Below are 19,078 nucleotides of genomic sequence, written 5' to 3'. Positions count from 1 at the left end.
AATAGGTAGTCAGTGTATCTAGTTGTTTTAATTTACATTTTCTCAATAACACATGATGTGGAACAGTTTTTCATATATTTATTTGTCATCTATGTGCCATATTTTTTGAGGTCTTTGGCCAACATTTTTTGGGTTAATTGTGTTTTTATTGTTGAAAATTAAGGTTTTTTTGTATATTTTGGATAATAATTCTTTATCTGGTAAGACTTCGCAAATATGTTCTCCCAGTCTGTGGCTTTTTTCTTTTCATTTCTTTGGCAGTGTCTTTTGCAGTTAATTTTAATAAAGTCCAGCTTATTGATATTTCTTTCATGAGTCATGGCTGTGGGGTTGTATTTTAAAAGTTACTGTCAAACCCAAGATCATCTAGATTTTCTCCTATGTTATTTTCTAGAAGTTGTATAGTTTTATTTTTTCTTTCATTTATGTCCATGATATATTTTAAGTTAATTTTTGTGGAGATTGTAAGGTCTCCATCTAGATTCATTTTTTGCATGTGGATGTTAGTTGTTCAAGCACAATTTATTGACAAGACTACTTTTTTTCTCTATTGTATTCCCTGTGCTCCTTTATCAAAGTCAGTTGCCTATATTTATAGGAGTCTATTTATAGGGTACTTCATTTCTCTTCCATTGATCTATTTACCTATTCCTTCACCAACACCACACTGTCTTGATGCTTGTACTTGTTCCTGTTCTTATATTATCAGTTCTTAAGCCCCTGTTGCTCCCTTTTCTGTTCTTTAACATTTTATTATCTGTTTACCAATTTAATAAAATATATCTTTAAATATTCTGGATATGAATGTAGTTATTTTAACTTTTAAAAGGTGTTTTATGTTTTGTAGATTAAAAAATAAAAATAACTGAGCTTAATTACAATAGCCTAATAACCAAATATCTTGATACCTGAAAGTAAATGGTTTGTATCTAAAATAAAAGGCATAGTCTTCATATTCTTCTATGAAGACAAAAAGAAAAAAGGACATGTAATTGTAACAAACTGATGTGCAGATAAAGTGAATTGAACTCATATAAAAATTTCTTTTAAACTCTCTAGGATAATTCATCATTATTTTGGGTAATATGCTGATAACACAGATGCTTTTGTAAGGAATACTATTTTCTTGAAATTGGCATTAATATGGAGAACATGCTTGGCATTAATATGGGGCATATGATCCTTAATTTATTTCATACACAAGACCAAAAACTTTGCATATTTTAAAAGTAGCATTTATTATCTTTCACATGTATATATAAAGCCACATTTTAGCTTGCAAACAATAGAATAATATGTATTATGAAAAGATTAAGTGTTAAAAATGCTAAAATCTTATCAGAAGTAATGGCTAGGGTATGAGGTAGAAAAAACAAAATTCAACATAACGCTAAAAACAAATGGTCAAATAAATAATACTGAGGAACAAATTTTAAAAGATATATACAGAACATATGTGGATGACTATGTAAATTTATTTTTTAAAGAACAAAGCAATGTCTATATAAATGTAGAGAGATAGGATATTTTTGAACGTTAAATAGGAATATGTCAAAATTGATAAATACTAATTAAAATTATAATTTTAGTCTTTTTTCCATTATAATAAATTTAAATTTCACTAATTTAAAAATTAATATATACCTATACATACCTGGTGATTTCCCATATTTTGTTATTTTGTTCAGCTGAACACGTAGTAGAGCCCAAAACATGTGGAAAAGAAATATTAGGTGGGTTATATTTTTACCAGTCATTACAAATTATTATGAATTTACTTAATCAAAAATTTTATATTGGAAAAAGAATAGGTAATAAAATTTAAAGTCAGACTAGAAATAATAGCAAATATGTGTGGGATCTCATGATATAGGTATAGCATACTAGTAGGAAAAACATATTTTCAATATAAAATTATGTCATGATTTAAAGATATTGGAAATTTGTTTGAAAAATAATATATCAATGATATTGAAATTTTAAGTTTGACTGTCCTTTGCCCCATCATGATAATTTTAGGAAATTTATTAAATAGAAATAAGGGTAGAAGTAGGTGCATTTGTTTGCACTGTGAAAATTAGAAATGTTCTGAATATCCCCAAATAGATAAATATTTGAAAAAGTGTATTTCTGTTATATACTATTTTACAGCTATGAAACAATAAATCTGGGTTGATTACCTGAAATGATATCTAAAATAAAATGATTGGAAAAAGTAGGTATCAGTGAAATATGAATAGCATTATATTGTTGTCTTTAAGCTCCTCCAAAACCCAGTGTGTATGTACACAAACCACACACACAGCATGGAAAATATAGGATTGTATTCACTAGTCTGTTTACATTACTTCTGTGAGGCAGATGTTTTTGATGTGTGGGTGGAGGATTATTTGCCTATTTATACATCTTCTCATTGTTTCACATGTTATAACAAAAACATTATAATAAAATATTTAGGAAAAACAAAGTGTGAAAAATACTTTTTTGAGGAACATATCTAAGTTCTAGAGTATGGATAGCCTGGCTACCTAAAAAAGGCTCAACTTTATTACTCCCCAGCTGTCTAATATCAGAAAGTAATAATTTTTCTACAGAATTCATTTATTAAACAATTTACTAATATAGGTTGATGATGCTGCATAAGATTATTCATTAGGAACTTTCAGTTGCTCAGAGATCCTTTTAATGTACAATTATTTTTTTTCTTATCTGAGTTGTCTGAGATACTGACATGCAGATAAATGAGGTAGTTACTATATAGAATACATTTACTTATTTTTTAACTTTCAGTTTTGGGATATATGTGCAGGTTTATTATATAGACAAATTTTGTGTCATGAGGTTTGGTATGAAAATTATTTCATCACACAGGTAATAAGAACGGTACCAAATAGGTAGTTTTTCTGTCCTCTCTCTCTTCTCACCCTCTACCTTCAAATAGGATCCAGTATCTGTTGTTCCCTTTTTGTTTATGTGTACTCAATGTTCAGCTCCCAAATTTAAGTGAGAATAATTGGTATTTGGCTTTCTGTTTCTGCATTAGTTCGCTTAGGATAATGGCCTCCAGCTCCATCCATGTTGCTGCAAAGGACATTATCTCAGTTCTTTTTTATGGCTACATGGTATTCAATGTATATGCACCATATTTTATTTATACAGTCTTCCACTGATGGGCATTCCACTTGATTTTATGTCTTTGCTGTTGTGAATAGTGCTGTGCTGAACATATGTGTGAATGTGTCTTTATGATAGAATAATTTCTATTTCTTTGGATATATACCCAGTAATGGGATTGCTGGTGGAATGGTAGTGCTGTCTTTAGTTCTTTGAGAAATTTCCAAACTGCTTTTCACAATGGCTGAACTCAATTACATTCCTACCAGTAATGTATAAGCATTCCCTTTTCTCTGCAACCTCCCCAGTACCTGCTATTTTTTGGCTTTTAAATAATAGCCATTCTTGATTGGCTTGAGATGGTATTACATTGTGGTTTTGATTTGAATTTCTCTAATAATTAGTGACATTGAGTATTTTTTCATTTACTTGTTGGCTGTGTGTATATCTTCTTTTGAAAATTGTCTGTTCATGTCCTTCGCCCACTTTTTAATGCTTTTTTTTTTTTTTTTTTTTTTTTTTTTTTTTTTTTTTTTTTTTTTTTACTTTTGCCAGTGAATTTAAGTTTCTTATAGATTCTGGATATTAGACCTTTCTTGGATGTATAGTTTGCAAATATTTTCTGCCTTTCTATAAGTCTGTCATTTACCCTGTTAACAGTTTATTTTACTGTGCAAAAGCTCTTTGGTTTAATTAGGTCCCATATGTCAATTTTGCTTTTGTTGCAATTGCTTTCGGTTTCTTTGTGAAATCTTTGCCAGGGCCTATGTCCAGAATGGTATTTACCAGTTCTTTTTTTTTTTTTTTTTTTTTTTTAAGAGTTTTTATAAGCTTAGGTTTTAAATGTAAGTCTTTAGTCAATCTTGAGATGATTTTTATATATGGTGTACAACAGGGGTCCAGTTTCAATCTTGTGCATATGGCTAGCCCGTTATTCCAGCACAATTTATTGAATAATGATTCCTTTCTCCATTGCTTGTTTTGGTCAACTTTGTTGAAGATCAGATAATTGTAGATGTGTGGTTTTATTTCTGGACTCTCTATTCTGTTCCATTTGTCTATATGCCTGTTTGTGTACCAGGATCAGGCTTTTTTGATTACTGCAGCCTTATAATATAGTTTGGGGTCAGGTAATGTGGTGCCTCAAGCATTGTACTTTTTGTTTAGGATTACTTTGGCTATTCAAGCTCTTTTTTGGTTCCATATTAATTTTAGAATATATTTTTTCTAACTGTGTGCAGAATGTCATTGGTAGTTTGACAGGAAGAGCATTAACAATATTTATTTTTCTTATCCATGAGCATGGAATGTTTTTACATTTGTTCGTGTAATCTCTGATTTCTTTAAGCATATTTTGTAATTCTCATTGTAGTGATCTTTCACCTCCTTGGTTAGCTGTATTCTTGTGTATTGTATTGTGTGTGTGTGTGTGTGTGTGTATTGTAAATGGGATTGCATTCTTGATTTTTCACGCAGCATGGATGTCATTGATGTATAGAAATGCTGCTGACTTTTGTACATTGATTTTGTGTCCTGGAACTTTGCTGAAGTCTTTTGTGAGATCTAGGCGCTTTTGAGCAAAGACTATAAGGTTTTCTATGTATCCAGTCATATCATCTGCAAACAGACATAGTTTGACTTCCTTTCTTTCTTTTTGGATGGCTTGTACATCTTTCCCTTGCCTGATTGCTCTGGCCAAGACTACATTAAATAGGAGTGGTGAGAGTGAGCAATCTTGTCTTTTTCTGGTTCTCAGTGGTGATGCTACCCACTTTTGTCCATTCAGTATGATGTTGTCTGTGAATTTGTCATATTGTTTTGTCTATTATTTTGTCCATTCAGTATGATGTTGTCTGTGAATTTGTCTTATTATTTTGATGGATGTTCCTTCAGTGACTAGTTTATTGAGGGTTTTTAACATAAAAGGATGGTAAATGCTATTGAAACTCTTTTCTGAATCCATTCAGATGATCATGTGATTTTGGTTTTTAGTTCATGTGATGAATTATTTATTGATTTGCATATTTTGAACCAACCTTGCACCCCAGGCATAAAACCTACTTAATAATAATGGGCTGGCTTTTTGATGTGCTGCTGAATTTGGTTTGCTAGTATTTTGTAGAGGTTTTTGCATCTATGTTCATGAAGGATATTGACCTGATGCTTTCTCTTTTGTTACTGTTGTTGCAATTCTGTTAGGTTTTGCTATCAGAATGATCTTGGCCATATAGAATGAGTTAGGGACTGGTGCCTCCTCCTCAATTTTCTTGAGTAGTTTCAGTAAGAATGGTACCATCTCTATTTCATATGTCTGGTAGATTTGGCTGTGAATCCCTCTGGTTGTGGGTTTTCTCTGGCTGGAAAGCTTTTAGTTACCAATTAAATTTTGTAACACATTTTTGGTCTGTTCAGGTTTTCCATTTATTCCTGGTTCAATCTTAAGAGGTTATATGTTTCCAGGAATCTTCTTAATTCATATAGGTTTTCTAGATTGTATGCACAAAGGTTTTTGTAATAGTCTCTGAGGGGTTTTTATATTTCCATGGGGTAGATAGTAATGTCACCTTTCTCATTTCTGATTGTGTTTATTTGAATCTTCTCTCTCTTTTTTTCTTTATTAATCTATCTAGCAGTCTATTAATCTTATTTATTATTTCAAGGAACCAATATCTAGATTAGTTTGTCTTCGGTATTTTGTTTGTATGTTTTTGAATTTCACTTTCATTCTGTTCAGCTCTGATTTTGGTTATTTCTTATCTTCTGCTAGCTTTGGAGTTGGTTTGCTCTTGTTATTCTAGTTCTTCAAGGTGTGATGTTAGGTTGTTAATTTGAGCTCTAACTTTTTGATGTGGGCATGTAGTGCTATAAATAGTCCTCCTAACACTGCTTTAACTGTGTCACAGAAATTCTGGTATGTTGTATCTGTGTTCTCATTAGTTTCAAATAATTTCTTGACTTTCGCTTTCATTTCATTGCATACCCAGAAATCACTCAGGAGCAGATTATATAATTTCTATGTAATTGTACTGTTTCGAGTAACCTTTTTAGTGTTGATTTCAGTTTTTAATGTGCTATAATCTGAGAGTGTCATTGGCATCATTTTGTTTTTTTAAAATTTGCTGATAATTGTTTTATGGACAATTGTGTGGTTGATTTTAGAGTGTGTACCATGTACAGATGAGAAGAATGTATATTGTTTTGGGGTGGATAATTATGAAGATGTCTGCTGGTTTTATTTGGTCAAGTGTTGAGTATTAGTTTTCTGTCTCAGTGATCAGTCTAATACTGTTGGTGAGGTACTGGAGTCTCCCACTATTATTGTGTGCTTATCTAAGTCTCTTTGTAGGTCTCTAAGAACTTGTTTCATGAATCTTGGTGCTCTTGTGTTGAGTACATATATATTCAGGATATGTAAGTCTTGTTGTTGAATTTAACCCTATATCATCATGTAATGTGTTTCTTTTTTTAAAAAAATCATTGTTATATTAAACTCTGTTTTGTTTGAATTTAGAATAGCCTCCCCTGCCTTTGTGTTTTCCATTTGCTTGGTAGATTTTTACCCATCCATCTACATTGAGCCTATGGGCATCACTGCATGTGACATGGGTCTCCTGAAGACAATTTACAGATGGGTCTTCTTCCTTTATCCAACTTGAAAGTGTGCCTTTTAAGAGGGGACATTTAGCCTGCTTATAGTCAAGGTTAATATTGATATGCATATATTGGATCCTGTCATATTTATTTGAACTGGTTATTATTCAGACTTGATTGTGTAGTTGCTTTATAGTATCAATGATCTATGTAGTTAAATGTGGTTTTGAGGGGGATAGTAACAGTCTTTTTTTTCCCATATTTAATACTCTGTTAAAGACCTCTTGTAGAGCAGGTCTGGTGGTAATAAATTCCCTGAGCATTTGCTTGTCTGAAAAGGGCTCTATTTCTCCTTTACTTATGAAGTTTAGTTTGGCTGGATATGAAATTCTTAGTTGGAATTTCCTTTCTTTAAGAATGCTGAATATAGGATTGTAATCTCCTCTTGTTTGTGGGGTTTCTGCTTAAAGGTTCACTGTTAGCCTGATGAGGTTCCCTTTGTAGGTGAATTTCCCTATCTCTCTAGCTGCTTTTAATACTTTTTTCTTTTTTGCAGCCCTTAGAGTATCTGATGACCACATGTCTTGAGGATAGTCTTCTTGTATAGTATCTCACTGGAGTTCTCTGCATATCCTGAATTTGAAATATTAGCCTCTTTAGCAGGGTTGAAGAAATTTTCATGGGTAGTATCCTCCCATATGTTTTCCAAGTTGCTTGCTTTCTGTCCGGTTCTATCAGGAACACCATTGAGTCATAGATTTGGTTTTTTTACATAATCCCATATTTGAGAGGATTTGTTCATGCTTTCTTATGCTTTTTTATGCTCTTCTCTTTTTTACGCTTTTTTTTATTTATTTTTCTATTTTTTAAATGCTTTTTTCTTTATTTTTGTTTACCTGAATTAATTCAGAGAACCAGTCTTTGAGCTCTGATATTCTTTGCTCAGGTTGGTCTATTTTGTTGTTAATACTTGCAATTGTATTATAAAATACTTGTAGGCTGTTTTTCAGTCTATAAGATCAGTTTTGATATTTCTTAAAAAGACCCTTTCATCTTTCAGCTTTTGTGTCATTTTATTGTATTCCTTAGATTTATTTGATTGGTTTTGGTTTTCTCTTTAATCTTGATAATCTTTGTTCCTATCTATATTCTAAATTTGGTGTCTGTAATTTCAGTCATTTCAGCCAGATTAAGAATCATTGCTGGGGAACTAGTGAAGTAGTCTGGAGGTAAGAAAACACTCCGGCTTTTTGAGTTGCCAAAGTTCTTGGTCTAGTTATTTCTCATATGTGTGGGCTGACGTTCCTTTAATCTTTGAAGCACCTATCCTTTGAATTTTTTTTCTTGCTTTTCCTTCTTTGATGCCCTTGGGAGTTTGATAGTTTGATTATGGTATAAGGTAGGTTTGGTCTACTGGCTTTAATTCTGGAAGATTTTATGGGACCAACTGCTCAGCTCAGCACTCCTGGGCTGCATGCTCTAATTCCACAGGGCTGGTACTGGACCCACAGCTTTGTTCTGTGGCTTCTCAAGGTTAGGAATCTGCTGTACAGGAGAAGCTGATGTGTTCCCAGTCTGCTAGTCTCAACACTCTGATGTTGGGGTGTTGGCCAAAGCACTTCTTACAGGCGGTGGTAGCAGAATCCATGCTCACTTGCACATCCTGTTAGACACAGCAGTGTGGTGGGATGCATGCAGTGGGGCCAGAGTAGAGGGCACTACTAGTGTCTGTTCATGACACTCACCCCAGTGGTGATGGCACAGTGAGTGTGTGGTTCTGGCATCTGGGGACCTACTGGGACCGGCAGCGGCACTGACAGGGGTGGGTCAGGAAGCAGGGTTTGCATGCACATGAGCCATCAAGGGAGAGGGAGTGAAGTCTGCTCTCGTGAGGACACTGGCAAAACAGTGGGGAATGGTCTACGAGTGAGTACATGCTGGCAAAGTGGCGGGAAGAGGCTGCAGTGGGGTGAGGATCCTGGTGGAGGGATGTGCAATGGCAGGGGCTAGTCAGCTGGAGCTCTCCAACAGTTAGGTGAGGTCTGCCAGCAAAGAAGCTCTGATATGGACCTCCAGGAAGCACCCTCGTTGCATTTCCAAGGTTGCACTGTAAGTAAGTGAGTGCAGCCAGGCTAGGACCCCAAGAGAGGATGGTGGAGAGGGAGATGTTATGATTGAACTGGTCCTGTCCTATGGGCAAGGCTACCCTTCTCTCCGGGACTGATACTCAGCCCAAGAATAAAGTCTCTTAGAGGATCATGATGAGCCTTGAGGGTCTTGCTGTGCTCCACTGCAGACATTCCCATCCCAAACCCTCTGAACTCTATATAGACTGGAGTCCTGCCTCTGTCACCTCTCTAAACTGCTTTCCCTGACTACTCAAGTGTCTATGGTGTCATCACTTCTCCTGCGTTGAGGAATTTCATACTGACAGTGGGAAACCCCCTCACCTGCTCAACTCACCCCTTCCTTATGAGTCACTGGGGGTCAGGAGCAGGTCCTGGTGTTTGGCAGCCCTGCGGAGGGTTCCCAGCCTCCTCTGCCTTCAGTGCAGCATCTGCATCCTCCATCCATCCACTCTTACTGCCTCCTCCCTGACGATCTGCTCAGAATGTATCATTCTTTCCAATGTCCTGGTCCTTCAGTGGGAGATATTCCTCCTGGCTTTGTGTAGTTGGCCATCTTCACACAAGGTATAACAATTTAAATATCTTGTATTTAATTAACTAAAAGATTATCTTCATAATTATAAGTATTGGGTTTAAATTCTGGCTTTGTCACTTTCTAGCTACCTCTGAGCATTTCGTTCACTTAATTGTCAATCCTTAAATCCTCATTTTCCATCTTTTCTATTACCTTGAAACTTACCTGAATACAACAATCCGGCTTCTTCATCTGTTCCTTGAGGGTGCTCAGAGGCACAGTGGTCTCTTTCAATGATTATGAGTATGGAGCTGTGGATCTGTTTTGCTCTAATGTAGCCCATATTGTATCTGCACCCTGGCTATCTATGCAGATAGTTAACTTCAGCTTAATGTCTATATGTATATTAAATAATTCAGAATTTGGGCACATTAATGTTTAGTAAATATTTTAGAAACTTTATATTTAAGATGTATTTAAAATTATACTTGCATATATTTAGTCCTCACACGTGCACAGACATACAATGTAGCTGTTAATATTCCCTGTTAAAATAATGAAGACTCACTGAAGGAAAGTGAGAATATTAAAATCACAAACATGGATAGCATTTAACATTGAAATCATCTGAAAAATGAATTCTTCTGGTTGGTAAGATTTTCCCGATAACTTGGTACTCTAATTTTCTATTTGGCACATTAAAACTGATAGGAATATTATGTCTTGCGTTAGGTGATTGCTATATTACATGATGAATAGATTAACAGGTCCTGACTTACGCTGGTGGGTGAGCATGTGCATTTGTGACTTGCACTCATGACTACACGCTGCTTTTATGGTTATGGACAACTGAGCTATGGACAGCTGATTGCTTCACATGAAACTCCAGGCTGGAAGTTCTGTCTCCTTATGACCTTTGTTCTCTTCTCTGCTATCTGATGCTCACTGTCAATCATCACTTGAATCTATCCCATACATTCTGGTTCCATCAATTTCTACATGTATTTTCTTTTTGAGTCCTTTGAAAAATAATATCCTGGTCTTTTTACTTCTCTAGAGCTACCTGATATTGATATAAAAAGCTGTTCAGAGCATTCCTTTCCTTCAGGTCTATAAACTAGCATTTCTTCGTTCATGAGGTATTATCTGAAATTTCTGACAAGTTTTTTATTAGTTCATTTTCCAAATCAATGATTTTATTTAACTGTTTGTTTATAAGTGTCACCTCAAATGTTTGAGGATTCTAGGGGTCTTGGGACTATATGTGGCTCTCAGGATTCTCCCCTGCTGTTGAACTTTAAACATTTTCTGTTTTGTTTTCCCTTCACTCATCTCTTTTTCTTTCCTTTTCATTTATCCTTTCTAACAGTTTCTTAGTGCAGTGGCATCTAGTCTGTTTTTGAAGGAAAATATAGCAGCCACAATTTTCATCTCTATTCTTCTCCTTTGTAAATACAAATCTCTTTTCTAATTCTTTTTTTTTTTCTATATCCCTTTCTGCTTTTTAGGTTATTTACCCAAGTTTGTTTTCTTAATAATTTATCTGATTTCCAGTATTGTCCGTTTTATTATTTCTAAAATCCAGGGTATTATAATTTAGATATTTTTATTTTGAAAATCTTATTTATTTTACCCCTCTTCCTATTTATCTTTTTCTGAGCATTTTCATTCCAGATTTATTGCCTTCTTATAGCATACTGTTCCTTTTTATAAACAGTAGGTCTTCTTGTGATCCACTGAGATACCACATGAGTTCGTAACATTTTCTTTTGGATTTTAGGGCTAGATTTTTTTCAATGTAATTTTTAAACAGCTTTCTTGGGGTACAATTGAGATACAAAGAACTGCACACACTTAATGTATACAGTTTGATAAGTTTAGACATATGCCAACACCTAAATGGATATCATCACCATAATGAAGGTAATAGACATATTGAATATCACCTAAAGCTTCCTTGTGTCCCTTTCGTGTGTGTGTGTGTGTGTGTTGAACAACTCCCCCATTTTTGTCACCCCACTCCCAGATTTTGGCATCTAATATATTATTCTCTGCTTCTATAATTTTGACTATTTCAGAAAACATAAGGGGAAAGCTTCTTGACATTACTTGTAGGTATGAATTTCTTGGCTATGACTTGAAAAGCACAGACAACAAAAATAAAATAGACAAGTGGAATTACATCAAATCTAAAAGCTACTTCCCAGCAAGTAAATCCATTGACAGAGTGGAAAGGCAACCTGTAAAATGGGAGAAAATATTTGCAAAATGTATATCTGACAAGATGTTGTTTTCCAAAATACATAAGGATTCCTTCAACAATAGCAACAGCAACAACAAAAAACAACGCAATTAAAAAATAAAAGTAAATGGCAAAAATCCCCAAAACTAATTAAAAATGGGCAAGAACTTTACCAATATAATTTTTCAGGGTCCTTAAATTTCTATTTTCCTTTTCTTGTTCTGCTGGCTATTTCATAGAATAAAATACTTTTTCTTTATACCTGTTTTTAAAATTTACAGTAATTACCTTCTAACAAAGAAAATCCTATTTAACCTTTTGTTTGTCAATTTTCACGTTTGTGTACGAACATATATGTAACTCTGCATAATTCCTGGGTCATTTCTCTGTTGTGAGGTTAAACAAGTTTCTGAAATCTATAACTGCAAGTTCGTGTGAAGAGAAATCAGCTTATTTCAGCTGCCTTTACACTTTTCAGTTATTTTTCCCATTCTTCTGGCATGCAGCTAATATTGTTACTTTTTTTTTTTTTTTCAGTTTCAAATGTTGAATCCAAAATCTTTTTTGTGCCTATTATATTTTGTCATTTGTATCGTGGAAACTCTCTGTACTCTTCCCTCTAACCTCTGCAACAACATTCCCTTCTGTCTGCTTCTGAGTGGACACAGAAAGATGTTGCAGAAAAATATTTAAGCAATATCTGAAGGATAGCACACATGGAAAATTTGTATATACCAATATCTTCCATTGTTAGGAATAATGGTTTTGATATAGGGATGAGAGAATAATGAATGTAGAAACAATCTTGTGATCATCTATTCCCTTTTACAGTGAATATCTAAATGTGCTTTTTCATTTTAATATATAAAAATAGTTTTGTATTTAATTGGACATTATAGGTCATTACTGTCTCTTAAATTCTAGAAGCCTTATCCATTATGGTTTTTAGTAACTGTATGGTTTCTCTATTTTTTGTGTACATATTTCTGTGCCAGTTTGATAACAGCTACTGTTAAAATGTCATATTTAACCATGAATGTCTATATATGAGATTTCCTTCACTAACAAGTTATTCAATAAAACAATACATTTGTTGTGTTTTGCTGTTCATCGATTTGTACTGACGTCTTTGAATGCTAAATTTTTGCCTTTACTGCATAAAAGAGTTTTGTATAAAGTCAGAAATATCTCCTTCTGGTTTCATTGCACATTGTAACATAGTAGCACAGATAATTGATACAAATATATTAATATATACTTTTAATCAACCACTGAATAGCATCGTGCTGTGCTAATGATTTTGGGTACATGAAGACTGATTGCATTTTCCTAATGAAACATTTTTTTCTTAGAATTTTTTACATTTACATACTCAATGAATCATGACAAGTATTACTAGAATTTACTTTGATATTTCTTAAACTTACGTTTAGAAGTTAAGAAAAGTAAAATATGTTATTCTTTCAAAACAAGCAGTAAAAAGAATCTACTAGATAATATAAATACTGAACACATCAGATGATATGTAAATATGTGTCAAATTAAGTTATTATAAAGTAATTTCAAATTTTACTTAGGTTCTAATTTTAAGGTGTGGCAGAATTTGAGAATAGTTAATTCATTTCTCTTATCCATATAACACACAGTTTTTAAAGGTATAATTTGTCTGTGTTGAGGATTCAGAACTGAAATATTCTCAACATCTAGCCAATATGTATCTTCAAAAATATTTGTTACATGAATAATTTGAAAATGAATCAATTATTTTTATATATAAATAGAAATTATAAAATCATTGCAAAACTATTAATTGCTAAATAAGTTGCAAAGTAGTAGAAGGCTATTTCCATGAGAGATAAAGGGAAGGATTCCAAAGTACAAAACCTAGGGGCTGAGGCTTCAAATACAATAGGATTTATCGTGATAAAAGATGGTAGATTGACAGAGGTGAATTCAAGACATCCTTTCTCTGTTGTGCATTCTTGGCACCCTTGTCAAAGCTTTTAATTCTGGACCTGCTTTTCTTCCATTGGTTTATATGTATGTTTTTATGCCAGTTTTGTACTGTTTTAATTACTATAACTTTGTCATATAGATTGAAATCAGGAAGGGTGATGCATCCAGCTTTGTTTTTCTTTCTAAAGAATGTTTAGTTATTCAGGGTCCTTAGTCAATCCATATTAAATTTAGAATTTCAGTTTTCTACTTCCGTAAAACTGACATTGGTATTTTGTGGAATTGCACTGAATCTGTTGATCCCTTTGGGAAGTATCAGCATTTTAACAACATCAAATTTCTACTCCATTTACATATGATGACTTGCCATTTATTTGTACTTTCTTTACTTTCAGCAATGTTTTGTGGTTTTCACTGTACAAATCATTCATCTCCGCAGTTTATTCTAAGTATTTTATTCATTCTGATGCTACTGTAAGTGGGATTATCCTCTTAATTTTCTTTTTGGACAATGACCTGGTATATAGAAGCACAACTGAATTATGTGTGTTGATTTTATATTATGTAACTAGACCTATTAGTTCTAACTGCATGTGTGTGGGTGTGGATGTGTGTCAACTCTCTAGGGTTTTCTAAAAGTAATATCATGTCATCTGGAAACCAATAATTTTACTTCATTTTTTCTGATTTGGCTGTCTTTTTTTCCTCGCCTAATTGCTCCAGCTAGAACTTTCAGTACTATGTTGAATATAATGATGAGAGTGTACATCTTTGCCTCCATCCCAATCTTAGAGTAAAAGCTTTCAGTTTTTCACCACTGAGTATGATAGTAGCTGTGGGATATTCATATATGGCCTCTAGTATGTTGATATAACTTTCTTTTATTCTTAGTTTGTTCAAAGTGGGTTTTGATTGTAAAAGAGTGTTAATATTTTTCAATTATTTTTCTGCATGTATTTAGATGATGACATAATTTTATCCTTCATTCTATTAATGTGCTCTAATCAATTGAATTTCGTGTGTTGTACCATTCTTGCATTCCAGAGTTATATCCCACTCGGTTATAGAGTATGATCACTTCAATGTGCTGTTAAAGTTGGCTTCCCAGTATTTTGTGGAAGATTTTTGCATCTATATTCACCAAGGATATTGGCCCATGGTTTCGTTTCGTTTCTTTTTCTTTTTCTTTTTTTTTTCTTTAACTTTTAAGTTCAGGAATAAAAGTGCAGGTTTTTTACATAGGTAAGCTAGTGTCATGGGGGTTTGCTGCACAAACCATTTCATCACACAGGTAGTAAGTCGAGTACCCATTAGTTTTGTTTTGTTTTGTTTATATTACATCATATAGAAAAATCAATTCAAAATATATTAAAGGCCAGGCACAGTGGCTCATGCCTGTAATCCCAGCACTTTGGGAGGCTGAGGTGAGCGAATCACTTGAGGTTAGGAGATTGAGACCAGCCTGGACAACATGGTGAAACCCCATCTGTACTATAAATACAAAAAATTACCATAGCATGATGGTGGGCACCTGTAATACCAGCTACTCAGAAGGCTGAGACAGGAGAATCGCTTGAACCCAGGAGACTGAGTTTGCAGTGAGCCAAGATCACACCACTGCACTCCAGCCTGGGTGACAGAGCAAGACTCTGTCTCAATTAAAAAAAAATGCACAAAAGACTTAAACTTAAGACATGAAACTGTAAAAGTTCTAGAAGAAAACAGCAGAAAAGCTTCATGTCATTGGTCTGGGTAATGCTCTCTTGGATATAACACAAAAAGCACAAGCAACAAAAGCTAAAATAGCCAGCTGAGACTACGTTAACTCAAAAGCTTCTACACAGGAAACAATAGGGTGTAAAAGCAATCTTCAGAATGAGAGAAAATATTTGCAAGCCATGTATCTAATAAAGACTTAATATTCAAAATATAGATTGGACTCCTAGAAATCTATAGGGAAACAAAACAAACAGACAAACAAACAAAACAACAAATCCTGATTAATAACTGGGCACAGGACTTGAATAAACATTTCTCCAAAGAAGACATACAAATCACCAACATGAAAAGATATTCATGATTAATCATGTGGAAAATGCAAATTAAATGAAACCAAAATTAGATATCACTTTACCTGTTTTTACCTGTTACAATGGCCACTACAGAAAGAAAAAGATAATAAGTATTCCCAGGATGTAGAGAAGTTGCTCACTCTTGTACATGGGAATGTGCAATGTTATAGCCTCTATGAAAAACAGTAAGAAGTATCCTTAAAAAAAATAAAAAGAACGGTTATATGATCTAGCAATTCCGTCTCTGGATATTTATAAAAAAGAATTGGTATTGGAATCTGAAAAAGATATTTGTATTCCCATATTTTATTACCATAGTATTTGCAGTAGACAAGATGTGGAACAAACAATGTCCACAAATAGATGAATGGATGAAGAAAATGTGGTATGTGCACACATTGCAATATTGTTCAGCATTTAAAAAGAAGGAAATGCTGCAACGTGAGGCATCATAGAAGAACCTTCAGGATATTATGCTAAGTGATAAGCTAGTCACAAAAGGACACGTTCCACTTATATAAGGCAAAAATAGTCAAACTCCTAAAAGGAGAAAATAGAATTACAGCTACTAGGAGCTGGGTGGTAAGAAGGGGGGAGTTGTTCTTCTATGGGTATAAAATTTCAGTTATGCAACATAATTAAATTCTAGAGATCTGCTGTACAACATTTTGCCTATACTAAATAATATTGTATTATGTATTTTAAAAATTTTAAGAGTAAATCTATATTAAATGTTCTTACTGAAATAAAAATGTAAAAACACAATTTTAGAAAAACTTTAACACATGTAAAAGCTCATAAGTAATGCTTCATTATAATTTTATATAACTTTGGAAAAATTACCTTCAGAAGAGTGAAACATGATGAGTACTGAAGTATTCCATTAGATTAGAAAACTATAAGGAAAAATAAAAAGACCTTAAGCAATCAATACAATTACAGTGGCGTGGTCAGCTGATTGAAAGAAACTGGGGAATGATTGGAGGCCAGGGATGTGGAGATAACAATAGTGGGTTATTCTTTCAAAAATTTTGGATGAGAAGTGAAATATATAGAACGGTAATATTTAAGGTGAAATCAACATCAAATAAATGATTTTTAAGAATAAGAAATTATGTTTAAAACTATTAATATTCCAATTATGTTAAACATAAGACTAATTTAGATACATCACTATTATCGCATTTAATAATTTGTGAATAGTATCATTTTTTTCTTTCCAGTGCCCCATTTCAATTCAAATCATATTTAAATGTCAAATTTTCTTTTGGAATTACAAAATGTCCTTCTTACAAAGAGGAAAAATGTACATAAGTATAGACAGTTTACATGGTTGTGCCAATGAAGTCCTTAGTATCCATACACGTTTGTGTTCTCCTGAAGGTGATTTCTTCTAGAAATTTGACACTTTTAAATTGACTAACAGAGCAACTAGTATTTCTGTTTTGTATTCATCAAATCTATTCTTACTTAATCATATGCCACTCTTCTAGACAGCTCAAAACCTTTAAAGTCTATTCTTTCTTTTCCCCATAATCCAACCTGGTTAGATATGAAAATCTCTAGAAAGTATGAAGTTAACTGCAATCAATAATTGTACAGAGGCACAGAAAGTACAAACATATAGAAGAGTTGACATTTGGGCATATCTACATTATGGAAAGTTTGTACAATATATTAGTAACACACTGACTTTGCAACATCTTGCTTCTTTCTCTGTCTGTGCCTCCAAGTATCTGTATATCTTAAGCCAAATCATTAATGAAGCTAATGTTCAATTTTTCTTTTATAAATAAAAAAGGGGTTCCAACATTTCTGCCTTCAACATACTAAGGGAATTTTTTTCCTTGTCATAGAGTTTGAGTAGATGGAATTCATAATAACAAATATTTTTAAATGTAAAATATTAAGCTATTATCAATAATTGAATAAAGGTAATACCATCATTTGTTTTATACTGCGACTCCTTTAATGCTAGAATATTAATGCTTGCTTTTTTTTTTTTATAAAATAGCTTCATAGAATAAGAGTTCAAGCTAAATTTTGTAGCCTCTATCATGTGAAAAATAGTTTATATTTCTAAGAGTTGAACAAAAAAGAAAACAGGTTTATGTTTTATCATAAAGCAGACACTTGAATAAGCACCAAATTATATAAAAGAACATTACTAACAACCCTAAAAGTTTCTCACACTTTCTCCTACTCACCAATATTCCTAATAAAAATACTCTCTTTATTAATTTTTATAGCAATTTTTTTCCTTATGATTTTACCATCTGAGTTTGTATCTCTAATATTGTTTTTTATTTTAAAAATACAATAACATGGTATGTGTCTTTTTATTTTTTTTATTACTTTTTTCACCATTTTTATTTTTGTATATCATTCCATCTTAGGAAGACATGTTCATTTTTTTAAATTATACTTTACGTTCTAGGGTACATGTGCACAACGTGCAGGTTTGTTAGACATGTTCATTTTTCAAGCATTTTTCTGATTAGGAAAATCTGAATTGTTTCCAGTTTGTGATTATTAGCATAATGCTTCTATGGACAGTATTAAAATATTTTATTTCTTTGAATTTGTATACATTGTTGGGGCATATGCCTAGGATAAACACTGCTAAGTCATAGGGGTGCCACGTATTTCTAAGGTTGATAGAAAATTCTAGTTTTACAAAGTGAGGAATCACCGTATATTCAGTACGGCAATTTGCCATGATTCCTATTTGTGCCAATACTTAGTAGCATTTCGTTCTTATTCTTCCTCCCTCTCTCTCTTGTTCCCTCTCTCCCTCATTCTCCTCCTTCCTTCCTATTTTCTTTCTTTCCTTCCTTCCTTTCCATGACTGCCTTCTTTCCTTTGTTTCTACATTCTTTGTTTCCTTTCTGCCTTTCTTACTTCCTCCTCTTTTTTCTTTCAACATTAAAGAGTTATGGTGGGGGTAGGTATCATATCGAAGCTTTTAATTTATATTTTTCTAATAACTAATGATAATTTATATATTTAATCTTTTTAACATGCCTGTTTAAGGCTTTCAGTTGTTTTCCATTTTGGTGTTTCTTTTATTATTAAATTGTAGCACTTTAAAAAATATTCGATGTGAGATTTTCTGTTACATTTGGTGTAAGTATTATCCTATTATGTGACTTTTTCCTTCTCATTCCATATTATTTTAATGCTATCATTCATCAGCTGTGATTCTTTCTTTCGTTTCAATTTTTCAAAATCATATTCAATTTTGTTACCTATTCCTGTATGGGAAATATTTTTTGTCCCTTCTTTAAGCAATGTTTCCTACCCAGAGGTCAAGGATATTTTCCTATTTTATTTATAGAATTTTATTATTAGATGTAAAAATTTTCTTGATTGATTTTTATATATGGTATGAGGTAGGGAATAAGTTTTTCATCTCCTCCAATTGGAAACTAGCTTATTCAAAATTATTACAAAGATTGTC

This window comes from Papio anubis, chromosome 8, assembly GCF_008728515.1.
Source record: "Papio anubis isolate 15944 chromosome 8, Panubis1.0, whole genome shotgun sequence".
NCBI classification, from domain to species: domain Eukaryota; kingdom Metazoa; phylum Chordata; class Mammalia; order Primates; family Cercopithecidae; genus Papio; species Papio anubis.
The sequence above is the reverse complement of the archived record's forward strand: the minus strand, read 5'-3'. Positions refer to the sequence as shown.